This window comes from Misgurnus anguillicaudatus, chromosome 17 (genome assembly GCF_027580225.2).
Source record: "Misgurnus anguillicaudatus chromosome 17, ASM2758022v2, whole genome shotgun sequence".
Taxonomy (NCBI): Eukaryota; Metazoa; Chordata; class Actinopteri; order Cypriniformes; family Cobitidae; genus Misgurnus; species Misgurnus anguillicaudatus.
In genome coordinates this window covers 29,169,437-29,194,463 of record NC_073353.2, presented here as the reverse complement: position 1 = coordinate 29,194,463, position 25,027 = coordinate 29,169,437, and the positions used below count along the sequence as shown (strand labels likewise).

Genomic DNA, 25,027 nt, shown 5'->3' with positions numbered 1-25,027 from the left:
TAATCGTGCAAATATGCAGCGCAAACCCAAAAGAGGAGCAGAGTGGCCACAAACACAGCGAGACACTGCAGAATCACAGAAATGTGTTAGCCAGTAAAGGAGCAGGTCAGTCAGTTACCAGTAAAAGCACACATCTACATATTGTTGCAGAAGGTTTCAAAGTCAGGGGCTGGCATGCCGCGTTGCTTTGTGTACAGTCATTAACAGGGAAACCCCCTATACTGACGCTCCGAACACATCAGGCAGATAATAAGTTTCAGTGATGGACGGTGCCTTTTTTTCAAGGGCGCAAGACGCAAAGTTCGTCACAACATGTATGTAGTTCGTCATGTGTGTGGTTCGTAATTTCAAAATATGTGTCCGGTGTGTCGAGGGAACCTATGTGCATCACGTGTCTTGTCAAAATAAGTGCCTGCTGCAGACGCGTCTAAAGGGTTTATGATAAAAGAGACGCTCGCGTTTGCCAGACACTCGCATAATCTATCAGAGTTTACTGTTAAAGGAGTGTCTTGCGTGTATTTTGTGAACGTGAGCATCTCTTTTATCATAAACGGTTTTGACGAGGTTTATAATTTTATAAAAACTTTGTTTTTGTGAAAAACTATCAAAAGTGCAAATCATGCTTTTTTGCGTGATAGAGCTATATATCACACGACTCATAGAGCGGTATTGCTTTTATACAACAGATCGATGGCACAAGTTTAAAAAAGAAATCTACAAAACAACAACGGAGTAATTTTAAAAGCCTCTTTGTTTGAGAACTACTTCTTCCGCCACGGATTTGAGGGCGGCCAGAATGACAGGTAAAACTTTCGGCTGCTTTGAATCTCATATTAACTCAATGGACGGACTCGCCGTTTTTAAATATTACAATTTCTTGGTCACAAAGTGTAGTTTTAAGATTAGTTCAGTCGAGAATGTATATGTATTATATTTAAATCTACAGTCGATTAGTAAAGATAGCGCCTGTTTCAATGTTTGCTTAGTGAGATTCGGTACGTATGAGAACCAAAGCATGAGCGGACGTCAGTGTTCACTCGCCCCGCTGACCACCGCCCTCTCTGGGCTACATCTTTGACAGGGATTCCCTGGCTCTCATGTTGGCCTGATGATCAAAAATTAGATCAAATCAGCAGTATTTGGTGTCATGATGAAACTATTACTTGTTTTCTTATTCATATTTAGTGTCTTTTGTGTTGTTATTGTTTTGGCGCGAGGTAAAAGTTAATAAAACTATACTTCTATAATGTTACCATTATAGGTTTACCATTTCATCTTAACGCGATACGAGCACTCGGTTATTATTAGACTTTGTTCTTGTCAGTACTATATAAAACTGTTTTTTATAAGTGTCAGAGAGATGTTTTTGCATGCTGCTTATAAATATACCAGTGGCGATATCTCATAACATGTTTTAATAGTCACGTCGCGATTAAAGAAATGATCAATGTCCACATTTAAAAGCTGCTGTGCTTACCTGCAGTTCCACGGTGTTTTCGCGTTCTGATAAGAGATATAGCTCCAGAAAAAAATTAGTGTTTAAGTTACATTCCTCTTTCCAAGTGTTAATCGTCCACACGATGTGACAAGACATTAATCCCATTAAGTTTAACGTAACATCCAAGAGCGCTGATCTTTGACGGAATAATAACTTCCGATTGGGGATTCACAGACTGATTTATGAGCTAGTGAACTAATGAGACACACGGAGAGTGTTTAAAAACAGGGCGTCTGTGTTTTTCCATTCAGAGATGAGCCTGTTTAGGACCTCCATTCACTAGGTGGCAGAATAATACAAAAGGTGAAGCGGTTACAGTGCCGTTATCAGTACAATATCGTATAGCTCTTAGCCAATCAGATTCGAGAACCAGAAAGAACTGTTGTATAAATATATATATTTATGTTTGACGAGTGTTGCTTTTTCAAATGAATGTTATAAACGACTCAAACTAACCGTGATTTCAGATCAATAAGAACTTACTGATCAAAAGCCGTAGTACAGGAAATAGCTGTGAATATTATCGGCTGTGCTATTCAGAATAGTTATCGGCCACGTATTATTAGTGTATATCGGCATTAATCGGGGCACCACTATTAAATGTATGAATAAATCAATGCATTAGGTAATTCTGTATAAGCTCTTAATCAATGTCCATTACCAGTTTAATTTCCACAATGTTACATTTACTTTTACCCTACATGTGAATAAGGATTGTATCTTGCACCTTATATCACCTCTTCAGTTTATACTGTAGCTATTTCCTCTCAATAAGGCAGGAAAGACAAGCCACCTTTAATTACCATCACAGGGCAAACCACCATCTGTGCACAGACAGTGATGGACTTTTAGCCTGCAGTCTTCTCCATCAAACATTCAAACACACTCCAATAGCGCCAACCTGGCAGATCCCACAGCGCCCGTGTCGCCCAATACAGTTTTCAGACATAGCCAACTATTATTAATGACGGCGATTGTCAACCAATACGAAGAGAAGAAAGTTTAAGATAGAGAGTTCTCACAATGGCTTCTGGAACTTTGCAAAGTTCCTATTGTATGATTTCACCTGTCCAGCATTCAGATAAGAGCTGTGTTAAAAGTCATTTCCATTTAGATGGCTTTGGTAAAAGTGTATTTGAGAAACAGGATGTGGTTGATATTTCTTCACTCGCGTAGACCGACAAACCTTGGTTATTCATGGGCAGAAAGTTAATGCATAGATAGAGAGGGTTTAACCACCCAGCGGGCACCAACACAGCTTTATGAACCAGACCCGATTCACAGCATATCAGTCTTTCCCTCTGATAAACCAGCCATGTCAAAGTTTCAGCCGTCTTGTAAGCTTTTCTTCAGAGCCCCATTGCATTCGCTGTTTAAAATGTCACAGTATTGAAGTTTTGGTCTTTTGCTTGCTTTAAGGGATGAATGGAGTCTTTTCAGTGATTGTGTCAACCATGAACAGCATGTCTGTATGTCACTGGCTTTTCTAAAATGGCTTTTTTTGGGAGGAATGTTTACTTTATCAGCTTTTATACAGAACAGTAAATCTTGTAACAATTGGACTGTAACGGTTGATGAGACAATGTATATATTATGTTGGAAAGCATCACACATTTGCACTGAGGTACATACATTTTTTTCTTAAGTGTTGTGCGAGCATGATGTCAATCTTGTAAAATATATGACCAGTAATAATATACAAAGATTTCATTTTAAACCTAACAATGTGTCCAATATTGACATCTTTAAGGTCCTATTCACCTTTTCCTCGAACGCGGAAGTAAGTGATGTGACGTATTTTCCTTCTTAGGCCCTTCTGGTTCAATAGCCAGCCGGTAGAAAACAGTGTAGTGGGAGCACGCATAAAATATGATTTAAACAGTTAATATTTACTACACCTGCCATGTTGAACCGGTGTGAGGATGAAATTAAGAAGTGGTTTGATATATGAAGATATATTCAATCATTTCGTGTTGTTGATCGGAGGTGACAGGTCTTTAATGCGCAAATATAAAAGCACAGAGACATACCAGTATCTTTACAATGGAAAAGTCAGTCGAGAGTTTGTACATAGAATTTACCAAGACTTCGTGTTTTTAACTTTTCAGGGGCTGGTTTAAAATGTCACAACTGTCCCTCTGGTGTGAGTTTTTTTTAAAGGCAATTTTTAATGGACTTGTTTATTGCGACACATCAAGCTTCACACGGTCCAACACAGTCAGCAGTATCTTTCTTATTAAACGCATTGCAAGTTATTTGAAAAAACATAATAAACATATTAAACTACTACCTATATTGAGTATTGTTTTCGTTTTATGAAAATATCATTAGATCGCGTGGAGACATTATGAAATTATTTGCTTACTTTAAAGTATTTGCTTTTTCATTTAAAAAATAACAAAAGTACACGCAAACACATTAACTAAGCAGATTATGTCATATATATTCTGTACTGTAATCGCATTTTTATAAAAATATATAGTAGCAGAATAAATAAATCAGCTAAATCAGCATAATATTAGTTGTTTTTAAACAAATATTGTATTTATTGTTTACCGGCAGTTTCTATGAAAGGTTTTACTGGATGGATTTGTAAATACAGATCATGAGTGCATGTGCGCCACATACACATTCAGTTCTTGTGCATGGATTGTAATCAAAACAAATGTTTTGTAGAGATTTACTACGTTTGTATTAGCTATTATGGCAACCCGTAACTGCACAAATTATGTCGGTCTTCCTGGATTTCATAATAAACATTAAACAGCCAGTCAAAATGGCACACGTGTGTCCTTCGCATTAGACTACCATTAGCTTTAGTGGCTCACCGGAAGTCATAAACAGGAAAGCTCAAAGATGGCAGCGCCCACATTTACGTCAAAAAACAGGTGGATACTTTTCAAAAGTGTTTTTATGGTATTTCAATTCTATGTGCTTACAAAGGTCAAGGACAGGACATACATAAAAGATGTCTTGTAACATCTATACAGTCTTCAATTGCACTTAAGAGACACTCATACTCACTGCCTTCATTATATCAGTCAAAGCTGTCTGTGCAAAACTATAAAGTAAAACAGGATTCTCATTTAACCTTGCTATTAGAGTAGACTGGTTCGGTTAAACCACTCCTAATCCTGTCTGTCAGTGTTTGTTTACATAAAGATGAAGGTTTCGATCCAACTGGCTTTCATGAGATGGTCCAAGTATTGTCCTTTTGCCCTCCAATCATCTTTCCAGTACCTCTACCTTTACTAAGCCATGTAAAGTAGTCTGTTCTCTGCACAATGGTTTAAATTTCTGCCCACATCCTAAAGCAGGTTTAAAAAGATCTTTGTCTGTTTTAATGATAGAGATGGTATTGAAATTCCATTCTGGTTTCATGGCCCAGAGTGGGGATTACATCTATATTCCACTTGACTTTGAGTTCAGACACAACACTAAAATAAAGAGAGACTAAAATGTGGAGTGTTTGCATCTAAGCAGTGTGCTTAACAGTAACACTCATTTCAAACCACCAAAAATGAGATACGGTTTTATGTTTAAAAGAAAATCATTTTTACACACTAATGAAAATGTTGTTATCATTTACTCTGTGTACTTCTAAACCTGCTGTGTTTTCTCTGTGCAACACAAAGGGAGATAGCCGGCTGGGTGGATTAAATAGAAGTAAATTATGACAGAACATTTAATGCAATATTTGATATGCATTATTCAAACATTTTCACGATAAAATTGTGCTGCTGGCTATGACACCTCAAGTCAGCTCATGCTGAAACATTGCTTTGTTTGTGCTACTGCATCTGTAAGCAGCTCCATTGTGAATCCAAATGTTTGCGAGTTCCCATGCTTAAAAAAATTATCTTCTTATGTTTCTGTAACGTCAACAGTTCACACAGACGTCCGAAGCATGCGCATTGCGATAAAATGCAATACATCTACTGGGCTACATCAAAAATATTATATACGTAGACGTCTCATAGACTGACGCTTGAAGCTGAAGTATCAGCGCGGCCGTCATCTTGGATGGGTCCCTAATGCGCCCCCACCCTGCATTTATTTTTAAATTATTTCTTTCTACTGCATCCTCAACTACTATAGACCCCTTCATGGTATGTAAACATTGAATGACTATCGGGTGCCCGCGCAGCATGGGGTCAAACTGTTTATACCATTTAGGCTTTATAATTTAATCTAACAGGGCTGAAAAATGATGACTTACCTGAAATGAAGTGAGCACTACAAACACAAGCCTTTTTGATATTTGCATTGTTCCAGTCTGCACGTTAATTGCTTGCAGCCGCAAATGTTGTATTTTTTTTGTTTTTGAGATTCTGCATGAATCGCGAAAACATAACGGAAGACCTGGTGCGATTTTCACAACCCACGACGTAAGTAGGCATTTTTGACGAGACCGAATAATACGCAACTCACTCTGCTGTAATGGCTTTTCTGACCCCGACATGCGCAGTTGGAACCGCCTGTGACGTGGACCGTGAAGGGGTCTATAATCATAACTCCCTGAATTTTTACCAGATTTTCACGCGGTTTGGTTACACGTAAGTAACGATGACATAATATTATGTCAAATAATATGTAAAATAACCAAAATTATTGCTCAATCTTACTTGTTAAAGCTAATCCCATGTGGTATCAATCTGGTATCAATACTTTGCCGGTTATTGCTAACTATAAGCTGCATAAATTACAGGCATAGTTACTCGCTCTCCGTTAACTCTGGTGCTAGTGTAGAGTGAGGGGACCAAACCAATAAGGCGGCAATGTTGGACTACATTCCAGCACGTCATGAGGCGTCTACGTATATAATGTCTATGGGCTACATACTACACTCTCCTGTAGGTGCATGCGCAACATAGGGGTTCAATGTACGCTGGTTTTCAAAAATCCGGCGGTGCTCGTACAGTACCCCACCTATAGATAAAAAATTGACTATACTTGGGCCTTACGGCACAGTTTACAAATGCAGAGTTCCCTGAGCTTAAGGTGTGAATCTAGGCTGCCAACAATTGATAATCCAGCTATGTTCTCCTGGGGGTTTTACCCTTTTCAGCGGGTGCAATTGGTTGCATTAAGGCCATAATCAAGACAATGCAATGATTTAAACATAGTTTTTAAAGAGCGGATCCTGAAGATGAGCCCCCTGGGAACACACAGTGTGTTTAAGTCGTAAAATTTTTCTAATAGAAAGAGAAGTAGAGAGAAAGTACTGCAGTACAGTAGGCTTTTCTTTGAAATTAAGCACAGGCAATATGTAAACGCAAGTAAAATCATAAGGTAATTTTGAGCAGAGCATTATAACACACATAAAGCCAAAGTCTTTTGGAAGGTGCCATACAATACATAATGTTTCAAGGGGCTTTGATTAATGCACATAGTGAGTAAGCCAAAGGCAAATGGGGCAAGAAACTATTTTTATAAGATGTTTGGATAATGGAGTGAAAAAACACATTAAGCTGTGGGAGCTAATTGTCCTCTGGTAACTCATAACTCATTACGCATTATAAATGTACATATGTCATATATGGTGCAATGTGAGTAACATTAAAGGGACACTCCACTTTTTTGAAAAAATGCTCATTTTCCAGCTCCCCTAGAGTTAAACATTTGATTCTTACCGTTTTGGAATCCATTCAGCTATTCTCCGGGTCTGGCGCTAGCACTTTTAGCATAGCTTAGCATAATCCTTTGAATCTGATTAGACCATTAGCATTGCGCCAAAAAAATAACCAAAGAGTTTCGATATTTTTCCTATTTAAAACTTGACTCTTCTGAAGTTACATCGTTTACTAAGACCGACGGAAAATTAAAAGTTCTGATTTTCTAGGCAGATGTGGCTAGGAACTATACTCTCATTCTGGCGTAAAGAACTTTGCTGCTGTAACATGGCTGAAGGAGGCGCAATGATATTACGCACTGCCCGAAAATAGTCCCCTGCCATTGAAAGTTAGTAAAGGGACTATTTTCGGCTGCTGCGTAACATCATTGCGCCTCCTGCAGCCATGTTACGGCAGCAAAGTCCTTGATTATTACACCAGAAAAATCTTGGTTATTATAAAACTCTTATTTTTTAGGTGGAATGCTAATGGATTAATCAGATTCTATGGATTGTGCTAAGCTATGCTAAATGTGGTACCGCCAGAACCCGGAGATCGGCTGAATGGATTCCAAAATGGTTAAAATCATGCGTTTAACTGTAGGGGAGCTGGAAAATGAGCCTGTTTTCAAAAAAAGTGAAGTGTCCCTTTAATACATGCTCATTTAACAAACACTTCATATATTTAATAAAACAATGTTTAGGTTGTGAAACAATAAGATTTTAAAGTCATAGCTGATTTATATTCTTCTGAAGAACGGCAGCAGGCGGGTCAGTGAGACTTCCTTAACTTTCAAAATCAAGAATTAATCAGCTGACATGCTCAGACCCGGAGAAACCAGTTTTAAAACCACATCAAAATGATGTGAGAACCTATTCTGGCATCCGCCACCACGCTCAAGTAGATCTCGACCTGACAGGAAAGTGAAGCATGATGCCGCATGTAGGTGTGGAGCCACAGGACCTCTTTCGATCTTCTCCATGCCGGTCCCAGATTCCCTGTCGAGCACTTCCCATAAAATCCATAACTCCGACTGCCTGTCAGAAGCCTGATTGAAAGCTGTTCAGAACACACAACTGTTCTCCGTCAGCACGGGAACTCTCTATCTGGGCTTTGGGCTATTTTTTAACACTCCATTTGTCCCTACAACATGTGTAAGGATAGAGCGGAGTCATGAATAATGCATGCGTTCTCAGCAGCATTCTAGTGACTGACAATGTGAGGAGAAAATGTATTGCCTTGGAGTAAATTCATTTCTGTCTTTTTGTTTCCAAGGTTAAAATTTAATACCTTTCAGGATGTTGATGTCTATTGCGGAATGGTCTTTTTTGCATCAGTAAGGAGTTTGAGTTACATTACACTCTTAACGTTGCATATTTGCAGTCTAGAAAGCATTGTTAATTCTAATAGTGGCATTCGAGGTTTATTACATCATGTCACATTGCTAGCCCTCAATGTAGATTGGATGCAGACAATGTTTTTGCACAGCATTTTCTTATTACAACTTTCAAACACCTATTTTTGAATGGCTGTCAAAAAGTTGTTTTTTGCCTACAGTAATGGCCATGAAACTGCACCAGGCAGGCAGTGCTAAATAGACGATGCCAACCAGACAAACTTTGACCTCTTGTCTTCCACTTAGTTTAGACGAGAGACAGAAAGAGTTCTGAATGACACATGATGCAACCAACCACTTTTCACTTGCATCATTAACCACCAATTAAAATGTAGAACAAGTTTTGCAAGCAAAATTTAAAATGGCAAAAATATTTATTATAGTAGATGTTTTTCCAATAACTAATTTGGTGGGCTCATAAAAACAAGATGTAAATTATTTCCTCTCTTGCGAGTACGCCTTAAAAAAATGTCTGAAAGGAAATGCAGCATATGCTTCACTGTGGGCGGTGAAAATTGGATATGATGAGCAAGAAAAACACCTATAATTGAAGTTGTTCAGATATTTGCACATTTGATTTGTGAGAAGAGCATAGGTGTTACATACCTGTGTCTGTTGTGCCTGGTTGTTCTCCAGAGCATCATGCCCAATCTCCCACACATGAGATCAGGAAAATCTTATGGATTCAAGAAAACACACCTGGCGCTCAATTCAAAGAGTTGTGTTGAATGCTCAAAGGATCAAGGAAATGAAAGCAGCACAGCTTCTGTGCTGACATAAACTTCTTCTACAAAAGAAAAGAAAGACCCCTGAGAACAGCGATTCTTAGCAAATCAAGCAGGCTAAATATAAACACATGTAATATTCAGGTAAGTTGCCTACAAGCAGCACACTTTTCTTATACACATTGTTACAATTTAATTCGCGTAGCATTTCAAGGGTAACGGAAGATATATAGGACAGTATCACACAAATACGATCTATCTTTGAAGAACTAGAATCTAAAATTGGGGTAAATAATGCAAAAACGTATTCTAACTTATCAGCATTAAAAGCATAGTGCTTCTGACACACGAAAGCACAAAAACACCTGTAATGAGGAATGATGCTGCGTTTCAGCATGCTGTGACTGCCACCAGGTGGCCAGATTGCACTCTGTGGGAACTCCACAAATGACACCTTTTCAGATCATTTACTATTCAACCTGCCTGTGAATGCAGCTCAGCTCCTCCATTAACTCACAGCCGCAAGCAATGCAGAGAAAACTAAAACAAAGGAAGGAGTGAGAACAACAGACTCGTGGCTCAAAGGAGAGGCATGAGAAAATGTATGGTACACTGTTAAAATCAATGATTCCTTGTTGGGCGTACATGGTTCCATAAAGAACCTTCTTGTAGAGAAAAAAAAATGGTTCCTCTAAAAGTGTAATCTTTCATGCCATGTGATGCTATAGCTAAAGTTGGATGATTATACAGTGATGTTACGATTACATAGTTATGTACATTATGAATAAGTTTAGAGCATGGTAAAACCAAAGTCCCTTTATGGAAGTCACGCCACTAGGCGGACATCTTTGCAATCCCCCCGGGCAGTTATTTCAGTCAAGCAAGCGTCCCATCTACTTGAATGGGAAAAACAGATATCTCTAAAATCATGTGCAAATGTCATTGTTAAAGGTGCAGTGTGTAATTTTTAGAAGGATCTCTTGACATAAATGCAAAATAATATACAAAGCTAAATTATCAGGGATGCATAAAAACCTTTCATAATGAACCATTATGTGTTTATTGCCTTTGAATGAGACGTTTTATCTACACACACAAAGGGTCCCCTTACATTGAAGCCGCCATTTTGTGCAGACATGTTTCTACAGAAGCCCTTAACAGACAAACTTTTTTGTCTCCAACGATGACATGTTTGTCCGGTGGCGGCTACCGTAGCTTCTCTATGTGTTTCAAAAGCAAGACATGAGCAGTGCGTTGTGCGCTGCGTTATGAAACCCATTCATTTCAATGGCTTGCGCCGCGCGAGGACGGTTTGTTGTTGTGTCCATAGATATGTATAATAAAGGCTAGATGTGTTACGGCGGAGTGTCTAACGTCATCACCTGGCGGCCATCTTACCACAGGCAGCTCGCTCACTCGTAGAATTGTGTTTTAAAGGGACACAAGGCAATTCTGAGACTTATTTCTCTACTAGCTCCCCCTAGTGTCTGGGAGTAAATGCTTTCTATATCTGAGACTTTACGAGACTGAAGGACACCGGGTCGGATACAGCGAACTTGCAAGTGGGGTATTCTTCCTACAGACGGTAGGGGCGGGCGAGAGAGTCTTCATTCGTCATGTAATGAGTCATTTAACCATACGTATACCGACTTACGAAGATGATTTATTAACATAAAAATGCTGCCTTGTGTCCCTTTAATGATGCATGTACTTTTAAATTACCTTAATTTTACCATCAATTTTCTACCGATTTTCAAATGGTTTGGTTTCTTACAAATGTTATTAACGTGGCTATAATTCTGGATGCTTTAACATGTTTCATGAATATTTTTTTGTATAAGTATGCAGTGTCATAGGTACAACTTTGACGTTTATAACAAACCAAACCGTTTGAAGATCGGTAGAAAATTAAGCAAGTTATGATCATTTAAAAGTACATGCATAATTAAAACAATGCTACAAGTGAGCGAGCGCCCTGTGGTAAGATGGCCGCCAAATGTGGACGTTCCACTCGATTGGCCAGCAGCACGGGTGAGACATCTAGCCTTTATTATATATCTATGGTTGCGTTGACCAAAGCACGAGCACAGAGGATTGAAGCTTGCTCTCACGCCGTGGTCAGAGTTCAAAATAGTTAAACACTTGCGCTGTGCTCTGTGACAATTACCCGCGGGGCCAATAGAAATGGGCATCCAAACAAGCTCAAAAAGCAAAATGGACGAAAGGCTTGCTAAAAGTTAGGAAAACTGTGGTTTGGCCAGCATATCGCAAATCGCTTAGCGACGCTGAACGCAGCGGCAAGTGCAGCGAACACCCTGTCTTGTCTGAAACCCGCATTAAATGACTCTGTATAGAGCCCCTCCCCCAGAGAATCGTCAGTATTTATGGATTGATGATTGATTCTTTTAACCCTTCAGTCGCCACATTGGCCATATTGAGCGTTTTATAGAGGGTATGCACGTGAAGTCACCTTCGGTGAAAGTGCCTGCGGTTACGCCCACTGAGTGGCAAAAGACAGAGCGGCAGAATTTGAGTACAGTGAAAAATCAGCAAAAACACGGGGAAAACACGTCTAAATGGGAAACAGCTGTTGTGCAATAGACTGTACTAACAGATTAACAAGAATTCAGAGCTATTGTTTTACAGACTGCCAAAAAACACAGAAAGGAGAAGTAAATAGATCGTTCATGCCAACGTCCACAGACCACAGGTGGGTTGACAAGTTGCTATGGTCTCTATCAAGCAGAGTTTTTACTTTCTACTTAAAAGTATTTTTTCATGTGTTGTATTTTATTCGTGTTTTTCATTGGAAAACATACATTCCAAAGCATATTATCATAATTTTTTTATTACATTTCATAAATACAAGTTTTTGTTTTACGTTTAATATTTAAGTACATTAACGCATTATTACTCAAGTGAAAGTACACAATTTTAATGTAATTAGATATTAAATAAATTTTAATTTGCAATATTAAAGAATACACAGTATGATTCTATGCTTTAGAATGTAGTGAAGTAACATTTTTCCCAATAAAGCACAGATGCTTGGAAACTGTAACTAATGTAACTAAGTATTGTCCACCTCTGCTATCAAGTCCAACTAAATTCAATTTAAGCTGATAATATGCAGTTTTACTTGCATTTTTGCAGCAGCCGCTATTAAAACCAGCCATTTTGTTGAACGTTTGCCACTCGACGGGGCGAGTTCCGACGTGGTCATGTGGAAAAGTGACGTCATCACTTTGAATGTGGCCCTTTATTGCCCACATAGACAGTTACACGTCTGGCCCAAAGTTAACTTCCAGAGGTCAGTTTACAAACAAACACAGACCGGAACAAATATCTTGTTGAACATAAAAATGTTTCGTTTTCAAAAAGACATGGGGAGACAGCAAGCATGGACCACTGCTGTGCGAAGAGAGGTTTGACAGCTAGGCAAGAATTCAAGGATCTGTAGCTAACATTGTATTCATTTTACAAGGTAAGTTAGCTCAGTGTAGTAGTTCATACGCTTTAATATGCATTCAATATCTTTGGTAAAACTGTATGTACATGCAGGAAGGTCTTTATGTCACGTTTCTTATCTAAACTAAGAAAACAGATCTTTTCTTTATGGTTTAATTGTCTATTTAGCACCTGCTGATGCTGTAAGATGTGTAGATGACTATTAATGTGAGCAAACTGCAACTTTGCAACTGTGCTTAAAAGTGAAAACTTTTGTGTGAACTAAGCCTATCAGGGTTGCCATATCATCATTATATTGCATCTCCAGATAAATTAGCTTTCTCTAGGTTTTAAAGTGCATGACTTGGTTTTTGCATTGTCTGCATGACATGCATTGATATTTGACCTACAGCAGTGAATCAAAATAAATTTTTTCAACAATGCAAGTACTAAGTCTGTATTTTCAAGCATTTTGACTACTTATACTGGATTTCTCTAATGAAAGTAAGTGTAACAGCTTGAAAGTTTCAAGTAGTTTTTTTTTTAGAAAAAGTGTCTTTATGGAGGTTTAAAGATCAATTTTTTCCATATTAGAGTCCTTTTGCATTTTACTCCCTTGATGGCCTGAGAGATGGGGAAATGCTGACCGTGCACCGCAGCAGCATGAACAGATGTCAACACGCTTCTCTCCCTAGCTCACCACTGGTCCCATTCTAATTAAGCTGTGCGCATTTAAGCATTCTTGTCATAAAGAATCGCTTGCATGAGCAAAACACACAAGCCTTCATCAATGTAGGAACAGGCCTGATCAGTCATTTAAAGAGCTGGTATATTTTAATTAAAATCACCTAGCAATTAGAAGCAGCGCTATCGCTTTGAAGTGTATCTCTGTCATCTTCAATTCATTAGCCGGGCTTAATAATCATAACTGTGTCAGCGGTGCTACCATCCATATAAACATATGGGTTGAAGTAAGCGTCGATCACAGCATCCTACATGTACCCTAGTCGAGCAAACAGAACAGCATGAAACAACAGCAGAGTTATAGATATTGCGGGGTTAATAGACTGTGCCCAATTAAATGTTGTAACTATTAAACTGACAGATTGGCCTTTAACCTGTCAGCATGTACCATGCTGATGTCTGATCAGATTACATTTAAGATGGACGTAGTGTCCGTAATGTCACCCATAGGTTTCTAAAGATCGTTTTTGAAGCTTAAAGTAGGCATTGCCTGCCATCACCATCTTGGCCGCACGTCACCGCGCAGCACTCGTGGATATCCGAAAATGGGTAAAAAAGCGGGACGTGGGTGAAACTGAGGTGTCTGGTTGCTGAAACCACGCCCGCCTAGCTCGACTCTAGTGACAGCAGTGGCAGTTCACCTGTCACTCAAGTGGCCACGCCCTTAAATAATTAAGGGCGTGGCCACTTGAGTGACAGGTGAACTGCCACTGCTGTCACTAGAGTCGAGCTAGGCGGAACTTTAATGCTTAATATAATTTAATCGGATGAGTTACAAAAAAATTCACCCCCCTTACAGTTGTCATGAAGGGCAAAATTAGCTATACAGACCAAAAACAATTTTTGTACCAGGCTGTAAACATTATTAACATATCTATGGGAATTGACTCCCTTTTGAAGCCAACCTAGTGGCCAGTCGATGAATTGCAGTTTAAATCACTTCCACATTGGCTTTTATCAGAGAGATCGGAAGGTTTCCCCTCAGGTAAAGCAGTCCGAATCTAAATAACTGACTTCCTTACTGTCTCATAGCAATTACTAAAATCGTCAACTTTAATATGCTATTTTTTGATGTGTGCCCCACTCAGTTCTTATTTCATATACATCCAACATGAATGCCAGCTTTCCAGATGAGCCCTATTTCCATTCTACCACTTAACATAATCACTGTTATTACAGCAAACTGTAAAAGACCTCTAATTCACATAAAGGCCATAATCACAGTCAAGCCGTTTTATTTTCTTTGTGAAATTTCTATTCTGAAAGTTTGCTCCATGGCAGGGGTTCCAATTTCAGCACTATTTGAAAAGTAAAAGAAATCGCCTGTCCACGTTGAAGCATTTTAGAAACTGAATATACTTGTCCACATGCCAGATTTCTTTTTTTATGGTAATTTTACAAATATAGACTTTTGTGGCTTCTCAATATGAGCCAATAGACAAGGCTTTAAAATAAAGTGAACTTTTGTTAATAGCACGCTAGCTTTCCTCCGCACTCCAAGTGATTTTTGGTGGGTTCATGGTACCCGTGTTTTATTGCATGCATTCTCCATGGCCCAGTCACTCCGTCTCCTGGCAGTAGGAGATCTATCATAGCTTGTTTCAGCACATTTTGCTCATCCAAATGCATCCTATTACACATGTGTCCTCTACATTTTACTGCCTATGCCCAAGAACTTCTTGCAATTTACACAGTCCTAATAAACTTGGACAATCTCCATCTCAAAAATTATGGGATATAATAACATCTGATATTGATGTATTCAAGCAAACATTAACATCACTTTCTTTGTGATATGTTGTTATTGTACCAACTAAATGAGAACAGTAGCCTATTTTCCCTGTTTGTAACCCTATAAATCCAAATAAACAACCAAATTGGATGCGGTCTCTAACTTTGACCAGAAGATGGTGCAATAAATTAGCTTAATTTTCCTGTAATGACAAAATATACTTTAAAAAATTAAGCAGGATGTATTTTTATGTCAAAAAAATCTGCAGTAATTTCATAATGTAATTTACAGTGAAGCTGTATATAGTTAGTAGCCTGCGGTGCTCTTAATATCTTGGTTTTCCACTTAATGGGTACCAAAGGAATACTAAATTTTTAATTAAATAAGACTTAATTGAACTACAAATCACAAAGCAATCATCTATAATGGTTCACACTGCATCTGCCCACATCACTGTCCAACATATGAAATGTTTTGTTTGTTTTCATTATGTTTTACTGTGATATTGTCATGCAAATGTAAATTCGTACATAATATCTGAATTGCATGACCTCCACGGTATATTTACAAATTAAACAGTAGCTAAACCCTTGTTAATCTTCAGAAATGCCAAAGATGCATGTTACAGAACAGGGGTTTTCAAAATGTGGGTTTGGGACCCACTTGTGGTCGCACAGTGGTATTAGCTGGGACGCGAAAAGTCGCTTGGCTATAGTAATGACTAATGATAATGATATTGTTATGAGATATATATATATATATATATATATATATATATATATATATATATATATATATATATATATATACCATAAGGTATTTTAATATTACATACAAATAAACTTACATTTCATAAAAATGACAAGGAAAATAATAAACTAATCAATTATTAAAAAAAGAAAAAATGTGTTTAAAAATATATTGATTGCGCCGTGACAGATTATACCCATTTAAGTGGGTTGCAAAATGAAGTTTAGGGACCCCTGTTATAGAAGAACTCTCCTCAATATAATCAAATAATGATGTAATACATTTTAAAGCTGGTGTATCACTGTAACAATGTTGTTTAGATTATTATTATTATTTTTTTTTTGATCATCTAAGTCAGTGGTTCCCAAACTTTTTCAGCGTGCGGCCCCCCTTGTGTACGGTGCATTCCTTCGCGGCCCCCCAAAGAAAATTTGTGACAAAAAACTGTTTTAAAACTCAACATTAAATTATACAAAAAAGTGGTGCTTTTGGTTAGTAGCCTTATTTTTTTAGGTTTAATTACACAGAATTCATGATAAATTAATGTATTTCATAAAATGCCATAAAACTGGGGCCCCCCTGGCACCATTTCGCGGCCCCCAGTTTGAAAACCACTGACCTAAGTAATCCCTTTAAAATCATTTTATCCAACCTCATGTATGTTCTAAATGTTCTGTAGAGCCATATATTTCTCTACAATTATTTTATGGATCATCAATCAACAAATCAAACGCATTGAGAGATGAAATGAGTACATTGCATTTGTTATTGGGTCCTCCTATTGCACATAATTTTCAGACATACTTTCCTTATTGCCATTTTGTATTAACTAGAAGTAACATCATAAATGCATGCATTAAAATACATTTATGAAAAATGTTTAAGCACATTAGATGTCTGTTCAAACATAAAGGTTTTAAATGTATACTTTAACCTGTTAGCCCTCATTCCATTTTCTGAACCCCCCCACAAAAACTGTCATAGCCAAACTAAAATAGATACAGTTTATGAAGTCTTTGCACTAAAAGCATAAGTTTGGTCTCATTTGAAAGCAGACACTTGGAAGCAGGGACGTGCACAGGAATTTTTAGGGGCAGTTGCTCTGTCCTAAAAAAAAGGGCACCCCCCTGAAAAAAAAACTTACGGCCTATATGAAGGACTGAGAATAACAGGGTCTTTATTAAAATCACCAAACATGTTTGCCTAATGCCTACCAAAAAATAGTAGCCTAGGCTGCTTGTCTGCAAGCTATGATAGCTAGCTGCTATCTGTCTAATTATTTAGGCTAACATGGCAAACTCAGCCTGGATTTATGAAGATTTTAACAGAGGTGGAAAGAGTAGCCAATAACTTTACTTAAGTAAAAGTACAAGTGAGTAAAGAAATAATTACGCAAGTAGAAGTAAAAAGTATGCAATGAAAATAATACTCAAGTAGCAAGTTACTAGTTACTCATGAAAAAATAAATCTAGGTATACATACATGCACGTGCACACACACCCACAATACAGTGCCCTCCATAAGTATCAGAACAGTAAAGACAACATTTTTCTTTTTGCTGTGGAGACCAGATATTGGTAAGATAAATATCAGTATGTCAGAAGTTTAGAATGTCACATTTTATTAATCTTTGTTTGTTTCAACACATACATGCTTTAACAACAAAGAACAACATCATTAAATGCTGACTTATGTGTTGTACCCAAATGCACACAAGTGAATCAAACTGATCCTACACATTTTATGCTTTTCATGTGTAAACAATCAGCACACAGCTCAGTGCCCATAAAAAATAATGTGACAGATTCTGTACTTTTGTATCATGTTCATCTTTTAATGTTTAGACATTTCTTGACTCCACAGCAAACTATGAAGGGCACTTATACATTATGTGTAAAACTGCAACATACACAAACAGTACAGAAAAAAGAATACAAACACAATATAGACAAGCATTACAAATTAACTCTAGTCTCAATGTTGATGTAGCTTATAGCTGAAATATCAGACTGTAAACTGATAAGAGTTTTGCATTCACTATATATAAAGTTAGAATCTCCTAAGATGGTCTGAGGACATTGACAGTTTACACTTACATGATACAAACTGATTTTAGACAAAACTCATATTTTCTTATGTTGTCATGTCGCGTGTGTTTTGTGAGAATCACTTACATCAGTACAGTATACAGCGAATCAGACGTCAATCATCGATGGATCTTCTGGAGGCTGCGCGTGTTTAACTGTGTTTGACGACGAACAGGTCACGCGTATATAATGGCGGGTACATGTGTGAAGTTCTGCTTGTAGTTAAAAGACTGGTAAATTCATATCCACGTCACCCCAAACTGTTTATATTCTGCGTGATTCTACATAGGCTACGAGTAAAACAGCATCAGACGATTCTGTGTTTGCAGCGATCTGAACAATTCATTCAAACTGATTCGCGAACCAATTCAAACGTTTGGCCTTTTGCTTTGTAAAGAATCGATTCAAAAGACTCATTTATTTGCAACATTTAAGGAATCGACTCAAACGAGTCATTAATTCGCGAATGCCTCAGAAACACGAGACAGCAATTTAAAAATAAAATATACATTTCGTAATTAATTAAAATACAGTAACGAAGGAACGCTGCACAATGTAAACGAAGTAAAAGTAAAAAATATTCCACCTCGGAAGGGCAACTTGAGTCGAGAAGGGCATATGGGCAGTTGCCCGGGCAACCTGAGCAACCCCCCTGTGCACGTCCCTGCTTGGAAGTTTATTAAGAGGTGAACATTAGTTACTGTCATAATGAAAAAAGTTGTTATACAGAGCTTAAATTATACTTTTTTATAAACTCCACCAAACATGTATGAAATATTGTTATGAAAATCTAAATGAAATTGGCCTTGGAGCAATCTAGAAATGCTCTGCAGTTAAAGCCACGGGTCTGACCATGTTCTGTTTTAAATCTGAAGATGATACCTCTAAAACTCTGTATTTTATGAAATGTTTTTTAGACCCATGTCATGTAAATTTATTTAGAGAAAACAGCAAAAATGCTAAGCTAATGTTTGTTTATTTATATCTCACAACATCCTTTCAGTTTATTGTCCTATTGCTCCGTGTTTTAAACAGACTCATTAAATAAGCATCCGGATGAGTCATTAACAACTTTTAATCCTGGATATGGCTGTCTAAATGTTTATTTTATTATTATAAACAATATAATAATTGCTCATAATTTCTATTTAGTGTTTTATTTCCTCTTTTTGTCTCAATTCACTTTCTTTTTATTAAAGTCCTTTCTTACAAAAAGAAACTTACCTTAAAGAAGCTTTACCAGTCAAAATTATTCCTAGAAACACATATCTCATATCTCCAGACAGCAGATGTTTATAGAACAGCTAGTACGTTAGCTTAGCATACCATCAAAACACTACAAATAAAAGCATTTATAATAAAACTCACATTATAACATCAAAAGTCGAGTGCTTAAACAATCATGCGTGATCTGATGTGGCTTTGGATCATAAAATAAGACCGAAAATAAACAATTTTATGTTATTTATGCTGTTAGCTTAGCATAGCATTATAATATACAGTACTGTTATAAAAATAATAGACATAGCGTTAAAAATACAGACAAACCATATATAATCTTAATCGTGTTTATTGTCTCCATGGTTTTAAAACATCAAAACATCTTTATTTACATGTTATTATAAAAACAGCGATCGCTCGTTGCAGGTCACTGTTCAAGTTCACGTCTGACTGACAGCTGCTGCTGCTGAGCTGACTGACGTCTTATTCTTTCTATGAAAGTTTATGAAAGAGTTTCAGACTTTAGCGCCCTCCGGCTTCACGTATGAATGAAACAAACTGAGTGTGAATGACTGCAGACTCCGAGAGACTCCAGCTTGCTCATATCGCCATTTTTGCAATAAAAATGGGTGAAATATTAGCCCCACTGCAGAAATTTGAAGTAAACATATAAAATTGAAGTTATATTTCTCCAAATATGCATACTTTGAATTAAAAGCCCCGATAGATGTTGTTTTATCGAGTGCTTTCATGACGATCACGGAGGAGTATTTTTATCAATGAGTGCGGCTGAGGGTTATATTTCAAATTAAAGGTATGTACCGTTTTTCATTTTCATAACGCCTGACAAAAATGAAGAAATTACTGTTACTAGGATTCTCAGATTAAAATAAAGGTCAAAAACTAAATCTTAAATCAAAACACTTTTTAATGATGTATAGTTGTTTAATGTAAGTACATTTAAACTAACAGTAATTTAAATTATGTAAATAAATAGCTCTTCAGTACATCCACGCCCTCGCGCAGGTTATCAGGTTTAATCTTTTGCTTTAGTGTGACAGAAAGAACAATAAAGAATTCAAAACTTTAACCCTAATAAGTAAGGCCGTATGTGGTAACAGTCTCATGTTTTACTGACACACTAAAGCAAACTATAATTATAAAATAATATGATACGAAAACAATTCGTTTTTTGGTGAAGCATCTAATGTGCCCAGAACATTTACATAAAACCCCTGAGTGCTTTTCCTAACCAATAAATAAATAAATAAGGCCACACTCAGAGATTAATTTAAAGTGCTACATCCAGAAAACTTTAAAGAATAAATGTTCATTTGCAGATCATATGTTTTGAGTGCAACAGAGAGACATAAAAGAAAGTTACTGTAATATTATAAACATTTGTGTTAGAACAAGCAAGAATTTGTATCACTTGGAAGTCTCGCTTTTCAGTATTTAGATTTAACATTTTGTTTGTATTTTGGTTATTTATTTTGTGTGGCAATATTAGTCATGATCTTTAGCTGTAATTTATACGGTCATATCTCAGCATGTCAGCTGTTCTCTAAATTCCTAATAACTCGCTCAACCAACAAGCTCATGCTAATGCCTGACAGGTTAATGACTGTGTGTTTAGGTGATAAGTGTTTGTTTACTCTCTGACATCCACCAGCAATTTCTTGTCCTCTATTCTCTAGCAAATAGAAAATGACTCCTCTAGCAGCATCATTTCAGAAGGCAACTCTGCATTGCAAATGTGACAGACACTTCAATTTAGCCAGGGGTGTGAAATTCAAAGTAATTACTTTAATATCTGAAAGATTCCCATTATTTTGTCCATTTGAGAGTTTTCAACGGGGGAAGCAATGATTAATTGTGTTTACAAACACAATAAGATCCCAATTTATAAACTGCAAATCATTCAAGATGGAGACTGAAAGTAAAAAAAGGAATTAGTTGTCATTTAAATTAAGTTCATTTTTCTCACCCATTTTTAAACAGAAAATGTTGTGCGAATGCCACCAGTAGAGGGCAGCAAATTATAAAGGAAAATAAGTGTAACACTTAAGAGGTTACATTTTGTTAACTTTGGTAAATGAATTAGATTACATGAAGTTACAATAACTAAGTTTTCAGCATTTATTAATCGTTTTTAATGTTAATGTGAGTTAATGCCCATACAGTTTATGTTAGTTCATGCTGCATTAACTAATATTAATAGATACAGCTTACGATTTTAAAGATGTATTACTAAATTAATTGCTGAAATTAATGTATTGTATGTATGTATTTACTAATGTTTTTAATGCAATGTGTTGATATTTGTTATCAGAAACTGAAAGTGAATAATGGAATATAAACACATAATATAAAATAGCTTTACCATTTGAAATTGTCATGTGACACTTTATTCATAGAAATCTCAATGCTAAATGTAACTTTAAATATTATTGTATGGAGAATTTGCAGCATCAAAGAAAGAATTTTGCTTCAAGCATACCAGCGTGAGATGTAATCAAGCTGACAAGGTTAACAGCGGGATCTAGTTTAGAAAACAGCGGTCTCAAGAAAGAAACAGTATGTGGCGTGCAGCTCTCATCCTTTATGTAACTTAGTGAAAGCCTAATGTGCCCTTTCAAATCATATTCAAAGTACAGAACAGGGTAGCCTACTATTGTCTGATTTCTGCCGAACAAGATGAATAAACAAGAATTGAAGACACTGAACCCATAAAGCAAATGAAACAATTTCCTGTATTTTACATACGTCCTGTCCTGTCAGCACTCACTTACAGTTCTAGTGCCAATCTTGTATATGCAGTGCTCAAAATTATTAACTTTGTATATTTAATAATCATATAAAGTCACTCACAAGTATTTTCTTAGGTCCTTATTATATGAACCTCAAAACCGTTACAGTATGTCTATGGGTAAAGCAAATATTATTCGACCTGATAATAAACTGAGATAACAAAATTGAAGGAGCTGCACTGAAAAAAAAACATGTGGACATTAATTATCGTTAATTTAATTTTAAGAAAACTTGATTTAATCGTGCTTAATCTGTATCCAAAATTGAATAATGTACATCTAACAAGGTTTTTTAAATTTAATTTTAAGAAAAAACTTAGTTCATGTTTTTTCAGTGTACAGTATGCAGACAAGACGATACAAGGACACAATGTACGAGTAATCTTGCAAAAATACTTGACCACTCAATGCTATGACTGACCAATCAGAATCAAGTTTTGCAATAAAGACAAAAAATTGGCTCAGAGACACATTCTGTCATTTAAATGTGTAGTGACTTACAGTAAGTATTATTATTGACAACTATTAATATGCATAAGCAGTATGAGAAAACTTATTATTTCCTGAGCATTGGTGCATTGAGCATTGGTGCGAAGAAAGTTTCACCACTGAGCCTTTAGTACCGAGAATTTCATTCATGTCACGAAGTAATTTGAGGCCCTGAATAAAGGCCTGTTTAAAACTCAACAAAAGCTTTATTCTCTCTGTGCCAGTAAATTGATGCTGTTCCCACCAGATCACATTTATATGGGAATACAACGTCCAACACTGATTAGGACAAAAGATTTCAATGCTCTGGGTTAATAAAGATATTGGCATATACACTAAGGCAGGCTTAAACTGTAATATCATTATTTACTCACCCATGTCATGCCCAACTGGATATTTCCTTCTTTGAACACTATAGGCTAAAGAAGAATATGAATTAAATTTGCTAATCTAGTCATATGATGATGGACATTATAACAGAAACATCCCGCATGAAATTCTTATTTTATCTGTTCAGTAAGCATGTCGATTGTCGTTATGTATCCTTTTTAAAACGCAAGCTTCAATTTTGACTCATAAACTTTTTTTTAAAACCATAGCCTGTTCGACTTCATACCGCCTCGAGGCCCAAGAACTGACAAGCGGAAGTACCGCGAGATCAGGCTAATTCGAAAGCAGATTTCCCCCTTCGTGTGATTTCTGGAATTGCTCTCGCGGTACTTTGATGTCATCTGCCTACCGATTTGTGTGGCGCAGTGATGAGGTACCATGGCATGGGGCGTACAGCATCGCGTTCCTCGCTCTGGATTGGTATATTTTTGTTTATATAGATAGGTATATGTTCATATTACGTTTGCTTTAAGATGGTATAGTCTCAATTATATTAATTATTAAACTGAAATATTAGGATATTTAAATTTACCTGCCGTAAAGTGGCTGCCATTTTCCGGATGAGGTCAACGGTAGGAGTTCTCAGAAAATACGAGTTTACAAAATAAAATAAGGACTTCTACAAGTACGTGAATGCTGTACTGAATATTTACTCTACGAATAGAGCACTAGCTTGTAAAGCTGTAATTTATGAGTAATCATGAAGTGTAAAGTTAAGTTTTGTAATATTCAATCATTACTATGAAACATGGAGGCAAAAGATGAACATCCATTTACCCAAACCTATCAAGTAGTTTACCACAAAATGTCTATTAGCCTGGGCTGTTAAAGAGTTTATAAAAGCCAGAATGTTCTTTGAATTAATGTTACTGTGCTCATTGTAATGCTTTGTAGAGGTCGACCGATATGGGGATTTTTTATGGCCAATGCCGATATATGGCCGATTGTAACAATGTTATCACAGTAAATGAGACAAACAGAAAATTGGTTAAATAAAAAGCAGTTAAGCATAAAATGTTTAAATATACACTTTTCAAGTACTAAAAAATATTTACAAGACATAATAATGTGTGTGACACAACATAACGTCATGTTAAAAAAGTGAATATTGATTGGTAATTTTACTGTAAGACTTTGGCTTTACATTGAGTGAAACGGAGTGTCTTTTTTATTACAAACATTGAATTTAAGTTAAAAAGAAATTTTCTGGCCGATCGAAAAGATTTATTCGGCCGATGCTGATAAAAAATCCATATATCGGCCTCTGCAATATAATGTCATATCTCTACTTTGAAGCTCACATGGTCAGTAGCTTATGGTACTGCTTCACGCTGATGCTGGTGGTGAATGCAATCAAGTCTATCCGAAGGATTCAACAACGTGGATGTAGGCCTATTGATCTGGCTCTTCAATCAGAAAAACAGTGATAAGACAAAGTAGGATACGTAGAAGACTAAGCATACGACAATAGACAATAAAAAGAAAACTATGAGAGTTAAAAAGTAGACTCGGGATCTGGCTCCGGTTCAGATAAATTTGAGTCATGCGTTAAAGGAATTTTAAAGACAATCAAATATTCAGTATTAATCAAATTCACATTTTAAGCCAGCTGTACTCAATTCAAAAGCTTTCTTCTCTTTTTAAAATTGTGTAATTATTACATAACAAAATATTACTGTACCATACCATTCCTATTCTGAATTGACCAAACATGATTTGTTTTGTGTTTTTTTTTTTTTTTGTAAAAGTAAATACCCATTATACATGTCAGAAAGATTGTTGTTTTGTTTATAATCATCTCCTCAACCACTCTAATCATACATGTAGCTGTTTTAAAATACTTTGTTGGGGGCCTAACATGTACATATTCATCTTTAACACACCAAAAAATATCTAGTTAGTAAGATAGTTTTGCCTGTCTCATTTATAGCACAAATAGGGCCAAAGTAAAAAAAAATGTGTTAATTTGACCAAAAAACAGAATAGCATATCTTGCTACTTCTTGCAAACATATACAGTACATATTGGTATAACTATCAGTAAATTGACAGCGATAAATGTATTGAACTGAAAGTCAACTTGAGTTGAGAAAATGAGTCACTGCCACTTCACGTAGGTCTTGCTCG

The 25,027-nt window shown here is 36.6% G+C and overlaps 1 long non-coding RNA gene across 2 annotated transcripts in view; it reads right to left on the bottom strand.

Moving 5' to 3' along the window:
* The window catches only part of LOC141350280 (uncharacterized), a 55,236-nt gene extending 31,690 nt beyond the window's left edge, over window positions 1–23,546 (bottom strand). For both annotated transcript variants that reach the window (XR_012358377.1, XR_012358378.1), the window contains exons 1-2: window positions 22,886–23,546; window positions 9,113–9,293 (exon numbers count right to left, since the gene is read on the bottom strand). This is a non-coding gene — a long non-coding RNA (uncharacterized lncRNA). The remainder of the gene's footprint in view (window positions 1–9,112; window positions 9,294–22,885) is intronic.
* Between the last annotated feature and the right edge of the window lie 1,481 nt (window positions 23,547–25,027).